Source organism: Sinohyriopsis cumingii, chromosome 15 (assembly GCF_028554795.1).
Source record: "Sinohyriopsis cumingii isolate HCF-2022 chromosome 15, ASM2855479v2, whole genome shotgun sequence".
Lineage (NCBI taxonomy): Eukaryota > Metazoa > Mollusca > Bivalvia > Unionida > Unionidae > Sinohyriopsis > Sinohyriopsis cumingii.
The window spans coordinates 117963946-117978663 of record NC_142975.1 but is presented as its reverse complement, the minus strand read 5'-3'; the positions used below and the strand labels follow the sequence as shown (position 1 = coordinate 117978663).

Below are 14718 nucleotides of genomic sequence, written 5' to 3'. Positions count from 1 at the left end.
ATCAAGTTTTACGGATACTCAACTAAAAATAACTCAAAGATACAGCAAGTTGTTTTTTTTCCTACTCAGACATAATCTGTAAGTATTAATTTGATACAAATTATAACATGACATTTATAAAACATCTTTATATTTTCAGTGGCTTGTCCACCAAATGCCAAAACAAATATATCAATTAGATTTAATCACCTTCATTTACTGAGACTAAAAAGCTCTAGTCATTTATTCTTGCATGTATCTTATCTTCTCAGACATGTGTTTTCCGTGTTCAGTCTTAACTTCATGAGCTGATCATTCCATAGTGTTATCTCTATATATTCCCTTGGCATATCTATAAAAGATAAAGCTGCATCTTCAAAGAAATTTATTTGTTCTCTGTTGTGTTATATGGCCAACAAAACAAAACCTTACAATATTTGAAATTATTCATGATGATGTTCATGTACTGATAGCAAATTCAGTATGCCAAAAGCCAAAACTTTTCTGTGCAATACATTTTTAATTTTTTTTCTTCTTATGAATCTGTGTATCCTTTAAAACTTTGTGCCTTATATTTCTTTAACACTAAAAGTCATGTCAGTAGTAAAATTACAATCTTATCATAACTAACTCAGTATCCTCATTTTGAAGAGTTATATAATATAAATCGTATCTTGCTTCTACATCCCTAAGGGCCATTTACTTATGAAAGTGAGTACTTAAATCAGTGCATTTTGCAAACATTGGAAATTATTGTTTAAACAAACAAACAAAACTAATTAAGAAAGAAACAAAACTTGATGCATTTTCAAATACTGATAAGTTCATTAAAACTGAACTTTATTCTACTCAATGGCTTTGATAAAATTAGTTTAAAAAATTATTAGCAATATCACAAAGTTAATGAAATCAAAAACTTTTTTTTACAAAATGCAGTCTCGCAGTAACGCAGATATTACCGTCATAGTTGTATGGGTATGTTTGCATATAAAATGATTTGAGCAGTTGAAAATATAATAAAATATGAAATAATCCTCTGTCTGTTTCATATACAAAATATACCCACAGTAGCACATTTTCAAAAATAGAAACATTTTCACAAAATTCATATTGTATGTTTCTTACAAAATACTATACAAGTATTTCTCATTTTTCAGCATGTGACAAGAAATCTTAAATATCATTTTTTTCCACCAATAATGAGGAATATCAGCAATGGGCTCATGAATGTTTAAAAGAACTGACTCTCGAGATTTCAGTTTTAACTCTTTAATATTTAATTTTGACTCTTGAGATTTTGGAGTCAAGGGTCAACTGACTCTTCAGTTTTGAAATCTATTGAGAACCCTGTTATAGCTAGGTGTTTAAAACTATGCCCTGGAAACAAATTAATTATGGTACATGAGCTTCTCAAGGCCTGGCCTCCTTGGCCCACGAAAGGGGTTCCATCCCAGAGATCCCTTGGTTACTTGTTTAGGTCCCCACCCCACTCCATAAACATTTCTGGACCAAGTCCTGATTTGAAAGCCATCATTTATTGGGGGAAACAAATCCCAGACTCTCCCTTCCTGAAAATTCAATGGTGAATTTCTAATATCTGTTCCTCAAAATATATTTACATGAATATGCAGAGTGTAACTTGGGGCCAAAACACCCAAGGCCAAAATCTCTGGCCAAATGTGAATTTGAAGTTGATATGGACTGAAACCTCTGTTAACCTTTCATTTCTCATAGAACCTAATATTCAGTCTTTAAAATAAGCCATGATTTAACAATTACCAAAATAAATGCCCAAAGGCATTTTATAAAACAAAAACATGAGCATATACCGCATACTTTTTATTTATGTGCCCATCTTAAAGATAAAGGCAATTAAAGAGGAGAATACTGATTTTGATGATTTTCACTTAATACCAGTTGCAGTAGTTCTACATAGTCCTACCTGTAAGACCCGACGCTGATATTTATGTTGTGGGCGTCAGGGTCTTACAGCCTAACTAATGGCGCTGTGTAGTGTGTTTTGATGTCGACTAACATCGTTAAAAAATTTTCAGGAATATTTCACACAACTGACAACTAAAATAATGACACTTTTCTACAAAGTAAAGTTATAATGTTTTAGTCAGACTTTACTTACTATGATGCCTTTCTCTAATAAATTCAAATTCTTGCAAAAGAAATGGACCAGTTTTCAAGTTTCTTTGGCCTACTTTTCAGTTGGCTGGAAAGCGATGAAAGCCGAGAATGCCGAAATCGGATAAAGTTGAAACATTTTTTTTTAACGAAACAAATAAAAAATATATTATGCCTATTGGAACTGTAAGCAACGGTTCGTTTCGTTCAAGAACCGTATCCCAAACATCAACCTACTTGAACTTACTTCAGCATACCTCGACTAACGTCGCATTGCAACAAATTCAAATGTATGTCAACGGAACGTGAAAATGCATCCATTTGCTAGTGTCATATTTTCATTCCACCAGGATAAAGACAGCACAGTAAGTATATTAATTACAGATAAATTAGTGGAAAAATGTCGATATAGGCTGCCAAATGTGTGAGATGTTCCTGAAACTTTGATTACTCATTCCGATGTCAACGACATCGGAACACACTATACAAGGCCATTATTTGGATAGTAAGACATAGCACCTCAACAAAATCAAAATGTGCTATGTCTTACATGTAGGACTATAGTTCTACAATGTAAGATGTATCACATGTTATTTATGTTTTAGTGCTCAAAACATAACTATCAGCGTCGAGGTCTTACAAGAATGACTACGGTTGCAATAGATGTACAGTGTTAGTCCTACAATATAAGACATAACACATGTTTTTGGTTTAGTGTGATAAATATCGGGTTATGTGTCTTACATTGTAGGACATCGACCCTGATTATGATATTTATGTTTCGGGGGTATCTAGGTCGATGTCTAACATTGTAGGACTATCAGTTGCAGCAACTTGGTTCTCGAATACATGGGATATTTTAAAATTTTCAAATCAGATAACAAGTGCATTTACTAATTTAAATGTAAATGTATGACAAACCTTTAAATCGTGAAGTCGACACTTTCCTCATTGAGATTACCTCCCCTTGTTGTATCAAACTAAAAACCAGCACAACGTGTGCATCTGATCCGTCCAAGAACCAAATTGACGGTGCTCATGGCAACTGAAATAGCACCGTTTGTGATATCTTAAGTTACTGACCGTTTAAAAACTGGTGATTTTATTGCAGACATAAATTATTAGAACCTTAACAATTAAGATATAAAAAGAGAGCTTAATTACTTTAGGGAGGTACTTTTCATTTTCTTTTGAACCAGATCTCTCTCTCTATTCCCTCTCCCCCTCAGATAGTTGGGGGGGGGGGGGGGATATGATCCGCTGAATAAAGAAATGTTAGACATTAGTTAATTTACAGGTGACTATAACGGTAGTGCATGTATCAGTTTTATCATCTAAAGCATTTTCAGGTATCGTTTTATCCTTAATATCAACAACTTAACAACTTTATTATCCGTTAGTTTCTAACACAATTTTTTTTTAAACTAAAATTTTGTTCAATTCAAAGCTTCTAAACAAATACTTGTGGTCAGCATATACTGATATCAACATTATTACGTTTGGCCCATCCTCCATTAATGGGCACCGATTGCAAAATTTAGTGTCGAAAATGAGTTAGATATAAAATAAAAGGTGGAATAAGAAATTGTTTTACTTTAATAAATTAAAATTGCCAGAAAAAAATTCAGATTGCATTGCTTGCACCTCATCACAGATGAAGTTCCCAAAATCTCTGGAAATTTAAATTATTTTTCGTGTTTCTGCATGCCACAAGCGAATAATATCTAACATGCAGCCAAAGGAGTTACTTCGGTTGTTTTTTTTTTGCGACACAATACTCAGTTCAAAATAATCTTTGCGTTTTTTAAAACCATTTGTTCAATGACTACATTTACAAAAGGTTGTAACTGAGTTACTTTCAAAACTATTCGGTTAAAACTTGTCCACTTTGTTTAAAAAATTACATGTTAAATGTATTTTTCTGGTTTTCTAATGGAAAATATTAGAGTTGTGTGTCTAACTTGCGATATTAATATACATGATTTCATGAAACAAACCCTTGCTACTACACCTCCAAATTAGACATCTCCCGAATCACAAGCAATGTCGGTCATTTTCATTCATTTCGTACAGTGAAAAGTAAAGTAATTTGGCAAAATGTCAGAATACTTCCTAATTTACACCACTTCTCCTGTTTCATATTTATGGCCCTATTTCACAAATTTTGCTGATTAGATTGTTGTTGTTGTAGGGTTTAACGCATTTTTCAGCACACGATAGGCTATACATGGCGGCCAGTATTAATGGTGGAGGAAGAACCCGAGGAAACCCCGGAAAGAACCACCGACCCACGAGAAGCTACTGGCAAGCTTTCTCACATACCAGTAGTTAATGGGGATCTTATAGGGTCTATGGGATTTATCATTACAGACCCCCTTGGGAACATATAGGGTCTATGTAAATTTAACATGGAGAAAAATCGTGGGAACATATAGGGTCTATGGGAATTAACATGGCCAAAAACCCTGGGACAATATAGGGTCTATGTAAATTTAACATGGAGAAAAATCGTGGGAACATATAGGGTCTATGGGAATTAACATGGCCAAAAACCCTGGGACAATATAGGGTCTATGTAAATTTAACATGGACATAAACCCTTGGGACTGTATAGGGTCTATGTAAAATTGAAACAGGGAGGGTCTCTATTTTTTTTTTAAAAAAAAATAAAATAAAAAAAGGGGTAGGCAATTCAAAGACTATCTCTTTTCGAGAAATATGGCTGGCCCTGAAAAGGGCCTTTGGGTTTATGTTAATGTATTCATAAACATAAATGGCACCGCATTGGTCTTCTTCTTCTCCTTAGGCTGCGTCTTACTGTTGGTCCGTACATCAGCACTCTTTTCAGGCATCCTTGTCTTTCCACGTAGATCCTACGTATCCACAGGCTGGTGTTTGTCCTGTGGACAACGGTCCACTTCGATCGGACATACATAAGCAAGTCTGTCCGAAACATCATGGAAGACACAAGGGTGGATGACTCAACTGTAGTCCACATCTTGAAGCGACGAGAATAGGTGAATCAATGCAGTGAACGGCGCTTATTTATAGGGACAGGAGGGATTGAAACGGATTGAGTTCATTCACCAATCCGAACACGCGTTACAGAATTCAGTCAGCCCGCATCCAATCCGAAGAGAGCAGTCTGTGACGTCACGTAGTCAATATAGATTCGCTAACGCTTGTGTGCAGTCAATCTATGCGACAGTGATTCAACATGACGGAAACTCAGAAAACGATCCATTGGGCTGCACCAGCAGGGGAGACTGCCCAAGGGAACTCGGACTTACTTTCAGAAGAAGTGAATTGGGATTTTGTGGATTTTCTCTCCTCGCAAGAATTTGTTCCGGAACCTTCGTTACCTTCTTCATTACCGCAAGTGGAGAATTTTAGACAGAGACAGAAAGAAGAATTGGAGAAATTTATGCAACGACAAAAGGAAGCGGAACAAGCTTTTCTCCTACAGCAACAGCAACAAGAAGAAGAGGTAAGAAAAAAACAACAGCAACAACAAGAAGAAGTAGCAGCAAAGAAACAAGAGGGTGAAAATGAAACGGCCACGGTACTGTTGGACATTTTAGCGGAGTTAAGAAGTCTGAAACAAATGTATCAGACTTCTTTATCACGACCGAAGAGAATACGACCTTCCCGAGCTAAACACGTTAACCCTGTGACTAAGCCTACCGTACCACCCTTAGTGATTTCAACCCAATCATTATCAACAGTACGCAGTCCAGAAGTAGGCCTTGGCCGTGGCAAAGGCATAAGGCAGTTAAAGCTGATTGCTTAAACTCACCCCTACATCGTAAAGAAAAAAGGCCCTTTTCAGGGCCACCCACATATCTCGAAAAGAAATACAATTTCAATTTGCCAATAACTCAAAAAAAAAATAAACCCCACCCATTTTTACCCTTATAGTACGTGCCTGTGTATGAGTGCGTGAGTGTAGCTTCTTATTTTAAAATCAAAACTCAAAGACTCTTACCTTATATCATTCATTTATTCTTTTCTCCATTTTTTACAATCCAATTCACAATTCACAACACAACACTTTAATAAAAAGTTCATTGATTTCTTCTTTTCTCCTTGTTTAGTCTCTCTGTTTTTTGAATTTCTTCACCGTCACACTCTTTTCCTCTTCTTCCTCCTCGCTTTCTTCCCTTCTTTTTTTCGTCTCCTGTTTCTTTTTCTTCACCTGTCTGCTTTCTTCCTCTGAAGAATCCCTCTCTTCTTCTGAAGAATCCTTCTTTTCTTCTGACTCCTCTTGTTTCTTTTTTGGGCAATCTGGAGACCAATGTCCTTTTTCTTTACAATAATAACAGGTATCTTTACTTTTGTCTTTTTTAGCTCCTGTTTTTTGACGGTCTGGACACTCTGAAGACCAATGCCCTTTCTTCTGACAGATATAGCAAGTATCTTGACTTTTATCTCGAAAGGAAGGAGAGTAGTCCGTAGGCTGGTCTGAAGAGAATTTTCTAATGACCCCTCGCAAAGCTCTGACGAAACGTTCCATCTGGTTAGTCTCTTCCATCGTTGTGCTCGGCTTGAGAGTGAAATGAATAGTGAAAGGACAAGACACACACCCTTTTATATACGCTGGTCTGCTATGACTATAAAGTAGTTTATGGTGTTTGAACTTGAGTCATTTGACTTTTTGCTTTCAAGATGAAACGATCCCATTCATTCGAGAAGAAAGAAGAAGAAAGTAAGAGGCAGAAACGTGATCTATCGCCTCGTACCAGGGCTGAAATCTTGGCACAAATTCATGCCAGTGATTTTGAAGAGGACATGAGTGAACCAGAATCCGAACCCTCTAAACCAAGTCCACCACCCTTTGTCAACCCTGAAAAGTACTATTCCATTCGAGAGACGGAAAAGCGCTCCTCTAGAAAATTTAGAACCACGGCTTACAAATACACGGTGAAGTTTAAAGATTTCAAGTCCCAAGTACCGTTAGAGAAAGCAGAAGGGTTCATCACCGGAGTGTGGGATTCTCTGCTCACTGCACTCAAGCGACAATGTCAACCCAAAGAAGACGATCGCTTGAGACTTTCCATACAACACGACGGTTTGAAATCCCCTGTTTGGATCGAGTTTAGCACCCCTGCAGAATTGACCGCTTCCAAAGTCATGGACAAGATTCAACACGTGCAACAATCTAATGACCAGTTTGACATCACCGATGGAAAAGCCACATTGGACATGACCCACGTCTCTCCTCCTCAAGGGACCGGACGCAAAAAGATGTTATTGGTGAACGACCTTCGCAGCATTAAGCGTAGCCTTGTCCAAATTCACAATCCTCATGACCAGATGTGTTTAGCCCGTGCCATCGTGGTGGGACGAACCTATGCCAACAAGAACGAAACGGTAGAATGGAAAAGAGACTGGGAGAACATTCGACAATCGGACCGAGCCAAACAACGAAGTGAAGCAGAACTCCTGTTACGAAAAGCTGGCATGTCCAAAGACACACCCTGTGGCATTCCTGAGATGCAAAAATTGCAAGATGCCCTAGCTCCACGATACACTTTGAAAGTGCACCCTCAAGAAGTGCGCGGGTCTCTGTTGTTTCGAGGGCAAGATTTTAAGGACGGAAAATACATTCATGTTTATCATCACGATGACCATTTCGATACCATTACCAGTATCACCGGATTCCTGGGATACGGTTATTACTGTGAGAAATGTGACCATGGTTATAATAATCGAGAGCAACACAAGCATTGTGGATCGAAATGCTCAGGATGTTTGGCCTCTTCACCCTGTCTGAGCGAAGAACCAGTGCCTTGTTCCACTTGTCTGCGCACGTTTGTCAGCCCTACCTGTTACCAACAACATCTGAAAACGCAAGGTTCACAGCAGAAATGTGCTTGTCAACTCCTGAGATTGTGCCCTACGTGTGGACAAGGCATACGTACCAATAGTACCAAGGCACACGTATGTTCAGGAAAAAAGAAATGTCACATTTGTCACCACATCGTGGACTTGGAACACCAATGTTACGTGCAAAAATACCAACCCCTACCAGAGAAAGAGGACGGCCACAAGAAGAAAGGCAATTTCATCTTTTTCGATTTCGAATGCATGCAAGAGACTGGCATTCACATTCCTAATTTCTGCGTGACTCATCGAGCGTGCGAGAAGTGCATTCAAGAACCTATCTTCAGTCATTGCCCTCACTGCAGCAAGATTCCTGGAGGGCGTGAAAAAATCTTTCGGGGGCCAAACACGTTAGCCGATTTTGCCCAATGGGTCTTAGACCCCATCGACAAGACGTGGAGCCAAGAGGACATCGGACTTTACGGAGATTGTCATCGTCATGCCACGGTGATGGCTCACAATTTCTCCGGATACGATGGACAGTTTCTTCTCAGATACTATACGGAACATGGCACCGAACGTCCTAAAGTGACTTTGAACGGAGCCAAAATCATTTTCATGCAAGTGGGACAAGTACAGTTTAAAGATTCGATGAGCTATTTGGCCATGCCTTTGAGTCGAATGCCTAAAACGTTTGGAATGACAGAAATGGCTAAAGGGTACTTTCCACACTTTTTCAATACGGAAGCCAATCAACACGCCGTTCTACCCCATTTACCTGAGACTCACTATTACGACCCCGACAACATGCGTACCGAACAACGAGAAGCTTTCTACGCTTGGTACCAGGCTCATGCCTCTGACCCCTTCGACTTTCAGGAAGAAATGCTAAAGTATTGTCGTTCCGACGTGGACATTTTACGGCGTTGCTGTGGAAAATTTCGAGAACTGTTCATGGAACACGGAGGGGTCGATCCTTTGAAAGAAGCTTGCACCATTGCCAAAGCGTGTTCCTTAGTGTATCGACAACGATTCATGCCTGAAAACACCGTGGCTGTCATCAGTCCTCAAACGACCCACTATGTCAAGCGTCAATACTCGGTCAAAGCCCTACGTTGGTTACATTACTTGTGCGACAAGGAAGACAAGTGGATTCAGCATGCCCGCAACGGAGGGGGCGAAAAGACCATCGGAACGTATTCGGTCGATGGCTGGGACTTAGAAAACCCCAAGATCGTGTACGAGTTTAACGGTTGCTTATTTCACGGATGTCCCGTTTGTTATCCTGACCGTGGCACTAAAAATCAGTTTTTGCAACGAACCATGGAAGACTTGTACCAGGACACTTGTCAGCGACGCCTAAAGTTAGAACAGCAAGGATACCAAGTGGTGGAAATGTGGGAACACGAGTACGATCACCGTATGAAAACCGATCCCGAGTTTAAACGCCTCGTGGAAAGTTACCAGTTCATGGACCCGCTGAACCCGAGGGATAGTTTGTACGGAGGAAGGACCAATGCCACCTGTTTGCTGTACCAAGCCGACGAAGAGAACGGAGAAGAAATCAAATACTTGGACGTGTGTTCGCTGTATCCCTACGTGTGCAAATATTGTCGCTTTCCTGTAGGGCACCCGCAATTGTTCACGGAACACATCGACCTGGTCAACATTCGACAATACGAAGGCTTGATCAAGTGTAAAGTTTTGCCTCCCACGAACCTATACCATCCCGTCTTACCTCACCATTGTCAAGGCAAACTGATGTTTCCTTTGTGCCGTACATGTGCCGAAACGTGCAACCAAGACCAGCCTTGTCATCACAGCCAGGAAGAACGGGTCTTGACGGGAACCTGGGTCAGCGTAGAATTGTTCAAAGCTATGGACATGGGATACCAACTGTTAGAAGTGTACGAAATTTGCCACTTTCCCAAGACACAACAATACCACAAGGGTGACCCTACTCAGAAAAGCATTTTCGCCGACTACGTGGATGCCTTTTTGAAACTGAAGCAAGAAGCCAGCGGCTATCCTTCCTGGTGTCACACTCCCGAAGACCAAATACAATTCAAAGAGAAATACTACGAACAAGAAGGCATCACTTTAGACCACATCGAGAAAAACGAAGGCAGGCGATCGTTTGCCAAAGTGATGTTAAATTGCTTATGGGGTAAAATGGCACAACGCCCGTGTTTACCCAAGACGGAATATTTGACAGAACCTTCCCGCTACTTTCAGATGATTCACGACAAAACCAAATTCATGAAACACGTGGACGTCGTTCGCGAGGATTTGATCTTAGTCAATTACGAAGAAGATCTGGACTTTGTACAAGACGACCCCTTTGGAAATGTCATCATTGCGGCTTACGTGACAGCCCATGCTCGCTTAAAATTGTACGAAGCTTTAGAACTGTTAGAAGAACGCGTCCTGTACTTTGACACGGACAGTTGCATTTACATCCATCACCCGATTCAACATCACCCTGACATCGAAGGAGACCGTTTAGGAGCCTGGACAGACGAGCATCCCGACGACAAGATTCTAAGTTTCGTCAGTGGCGGTCCCAAAAATTACGGCTACGAATACCGGGACAAACAAGGAGAAGTGCACACGACGTGCAAAGTGAAAGGACTGACTCTGAATCATCGTACCAGTCGTGTGGTCAACTTTGGGGTATTGAAAGAAGCCTTGCAATCGGAAGAGGATGGAAACTTTAAAGTGACCACTTACCAACCGAACAAGATTGTACGTTTACCCACTCACCACATCGTCAGTCGACCTTTGGAAAAAGTTTATCAAATCGTGTACCAGAAGCGAGTTCGACTTCCCAATCATTTCACCTTACCGTACGGTCACGTCGGTATTGGTCTGTATATAAAAAGGAACCCTAGGCAAGATCGATAGTTCATTGTGACTACCAAGACCGAGCAAACAAGATGAATACTTTGAAAGAGACATCGTTCCAGTTTGGGGATTGTAAAAAAGTTGTATCTTCCTCTAGTGTGACTAATACTGGATGGATAAGACCCAGGCATTGCGACGGAAAATGTCCGGAAGGAAACTGCGATTGTCCATGTGGTTACCATTGTAATTGCGTAACGGAGTTTGCAGACGAGTGCGATTGTGAGCCTTGCGATGGATACGATGCTGTACGTTGTGACCTGAGCGATGCCGTAAAGCATCATGGGAACTTTAGTGCCCCTACCCCTATCATGGAAAGTGATGCTGTGCGTGTCAAACCTGTCGGATGCGAAAGTGATGCCGCTCGTCCTCTTGGACATTTTACTGGGTTTCGTTTTAAAGGGGAATGTTCACCTTCACGTCTACCCCCCTACGGATGTCATCCAGCCTTGAGCAAACTCCTACCCATGTCACTCAACCCTCATCGAAACGAACCTGTGAAAAACGAATATTCGTTTCCTGTGCGTTTGTCGGAATACTGCGACTTTGAAAATCGTCTTCAATCGTTCAAAGGAAAATGGCCAAAGTATCTGGGAGGACCGACCCCCGAAGAATTAGCCAGAGCCGGATTTTTCTACTTGGGCGAAGGAGATAAAGTCAGGTGCTTCAGTTGCGATGTGACACTTCACCACTGGGAACCGCAAGATTCGGCCTACGTAGAACATGCTCGATGGTCACCGAATTGTCATTACTTACCCTTAGTGGGACCGAGACATTGAAGTAACTTCTTACCATAATAATCTGTTCATGGATACTTTACAAGAGAACATTCGTGCTTTGCCTGTGGAGTTGAGAGAACGCATTTACCGAGAGCTGGTCAAAATACAAGTGAAACGTAAAGAACAATTGCATCCGTTACGTCACCGGTGTTTGAACCACTGGTACCTGAAGGCTATACAAGGATTGATTCAATTGAAAGTGTTCCATCGGACAGACATTGATCAACGATCCTCTAGTTTTAAAAAGGATTGGTTTGGTATGGACGATTCTACCTACATCATTGTAAACGTACTGCATCGAATTCCAGAGGAAGAGTTAACGAATTACCAACATCTTGAACACAATGTCAACTTAGTGAAAGAGGAAACTTCTGAACGAATTGTCATGTGTAGATTAGTGACTCAACGATTTAAATTTGACACTGAAGTGAAACCATGTTTGTGCAAAGAGTACATTTCTTGTGTCAGACCAAAGAGGATTTAGTATGACCTATTCATGGATACTTTGCTAGAGAACATTCGTGCTTTGCCTGTGGAGTTGAGAGAACGCATTTACCGAGAGCTGGTGAAAATACAAGTCAAACGTAAAGAACAATTGCATCCGTTACGTCACCAGATCTTTAACCACTGGTACCTGAATGGTATAAGAGAACTGATTCGTCAGAAATTGTTTCAGTGGTCAGACCTTGTTCAACACTTTGAGTTAGTGAATGATCGAAATGTTCATTATTTTGGTTACTTCGAGATTCACCTACAGCAATACATTGAGGAAGACAAGTTAAAGGATTATCAACATATTTTACGTGGAATCTACTTAGAGGAAGAGGAAACTTCTAAACGAACTCTGAAGTTTCGGTTACAGTATGCAAGATTTAGATTCCCTACTGGAGAACGAAGATCTCTGGCTAGAAAGTACGTGTATTGTTTCCGAAACAAAGAGACTATAAAAACAGGCTGCCATGCCACGACTTATGTCACATGTCATCCAACAGATTCCGTGGAAGGAACTCAATGACCATATTCAAACCGTGGATCATTACCATCGATTATTACAAGAACTGTATCCATTCAATTTGGGACGACAAGTGGTGTGTGTCTTAGTGACTTGTTTTTTGGGATTTCGTTTACCAGCCGATTCTTTGTGGACTCTTTACGATCAGTACTTACCACCTCCATGGCCTTAAATGGTCACGAAAAACTCCTTTTGCTCAAAGCCTTGCGTTTTCATCTGGATACTTCTCGACCTCTACGGGAAAAAAAGATTCGTCAACTTTTAGCTACCCAAGACGTGTATGACGATGTGTGTGTAGCTTGTGACTTACATCCCCATTGGACAGATGTCCGTGCCTGGAAAGAATGGGATTTTGAGGCTTGGACCCAAGAAGTGGCCCAGTATGCACGAGAGTTGTTCAAGGAAAAAAGTTACTTTTCAACCCGTGTTAGTGACGGTGCCAGAAGAACCCGTCACCCAGGACAGGACTGTCGTGGACAGACCTGAAAGACCCTTTCGGGAGGACACTTGTGTGACCTTACCCCCTGTTGAACTGGTTAGAACATTACCCAAAAGATGTGATTGTTGTACAGACACTTGTGTTTATTCCACGTTCATCGTTATCATGTGCCTTTTATCCTTGTACTTAAGCCTTTGGCTTTTATGTATTTTTGTCTTTCGTATTCATGTTTGATAAAAAACATTCAATAAACGTGTTCTGAAAAAGTATATAAACTCTTGTCTTGTTCGTTTTCGTGTCACAAGTGACATTTCTCACACCATGGCTACCTCTGCTGTCTCTGCTCCCTCTTCCTCTACTGTCAAAGTCATCGACGAACACTTAGATCGTGCCAGTTGGGAGGCTTTGTATCTTCGCCATCCCTTTAACATGCTCATTGCTGGACCTAGCGGTTCAGGCAAAACCGAATTCGTCAAACGTTTGATCGAACATAAACATCATTTGATCGATCGAGCACCTCAACGGATCGTGTGGTGTTACAAAGAGTGGCAATCGGCGTACAGCCTCTTGCGAGAAAGTCAAGGCGATTCCATCGTGTTTGTGGAAGGCATTCCTAAAGAAGACGACGGCATCGTCTCTGACTCCCGTCAAACCCATTTGGTCATTTTCGACGACATGTTAGGAGAAGACGAAGAAGAAATTAAATTGTGGTTCACGCGCAAAGGGCATCACCGTAATGCCAGTGTCATTTACATCACCCAAAATTTGTTTCAACAAAGTAAAGCCCATCGCACCATCAGTCTCAATGCGCATTACGTGGTCTTGTTTAAAAGCCCTCGAGATAAATCGCAAGTGCAAGTCTTAGCCAAACAGTTAGGAACGCCTTGGCTGACTCAGGCGTACGACGATGCCACTCAAACGCCACACGCCTATTTACTCGTCGATTTGAAACCTACGACCCCCGAGGATTTGCGATTTCGTACCCACTTGTTTCACCACTGGTGCCAAGACGGAGGGCCTGTCCTGTACACGTCTCCGTCCTCGACTTCATTTCACTCCCCATCAAAAAATCTATAAAAACCTCAGACCCTTTTTCGTCTGTCTCACACAGTGTGAACATGACGTCCCTTCAGTCGCATCTTCCCGTCAAATTGATTCGTGCCTTGTATGGCATCAGTCGAGAAAAAAATCCACAAACACGAGCCCGTGTCTTAGAAGCTAGTCTCAAAGAAGTCTTACGATGGTTCACGGTGACGGCACGTCAATTACTCCAAGGAATCATTCAGATTCCTCATCAAACCCAACGCTTTTTCGATCGAAACAAAGTCGCTTTGGTCCAACTGGCCGATCCCCGCATCGACACTCAAACCAAAAAACAAATCATTTTGAAACCTGGAGGGAGCGGTACTCTAGGAGGGGTCATCATTCGCTCACTCTTAAGATGGGATCCTAATGCCCCCAAAGTTATCCCCAAGACAAAAGTCCAACGAAGCCCCAAGAAGAAAAAGAAAAAGACCAGGTCCCCAAGAAGAATAACTTCTCCAGTGGCAGGACCCTCCTCTTACCAGACACCACCACCCCGGAAAAAGAAAAGAAGCCCCCAGAAAAAGAAACAGAGAAAAAGTCCCCAGAAAAAGAAAAGTCCACAGAAG

At 41.0% G+C, this 14718-nt stretch overlaps 1 protein-coding gene across 2 annotated transcripts in view; it reads right to left on the bottom strand.

The window, feature by feature from the left end:
- LOC149782565 (anoctamin-10-like) overlaps positions 1-3079 on the bottom strand; it is a 119335-nt gene extending 116256 nt beyond the window's left edge. For both annotated transcript variants that reach the window (XM_089934015.1, XM_089934013.1), the window contains exon 1: positions 3034-3079. The gene's annotated coding sequence lies outside the window, so the exon portion shown is untranslated. The remainder of the gene's footprint in view (positions 1-3033) is intronic.
- Positions 3080-14718: the final 11639 nt, after the last annotated feature.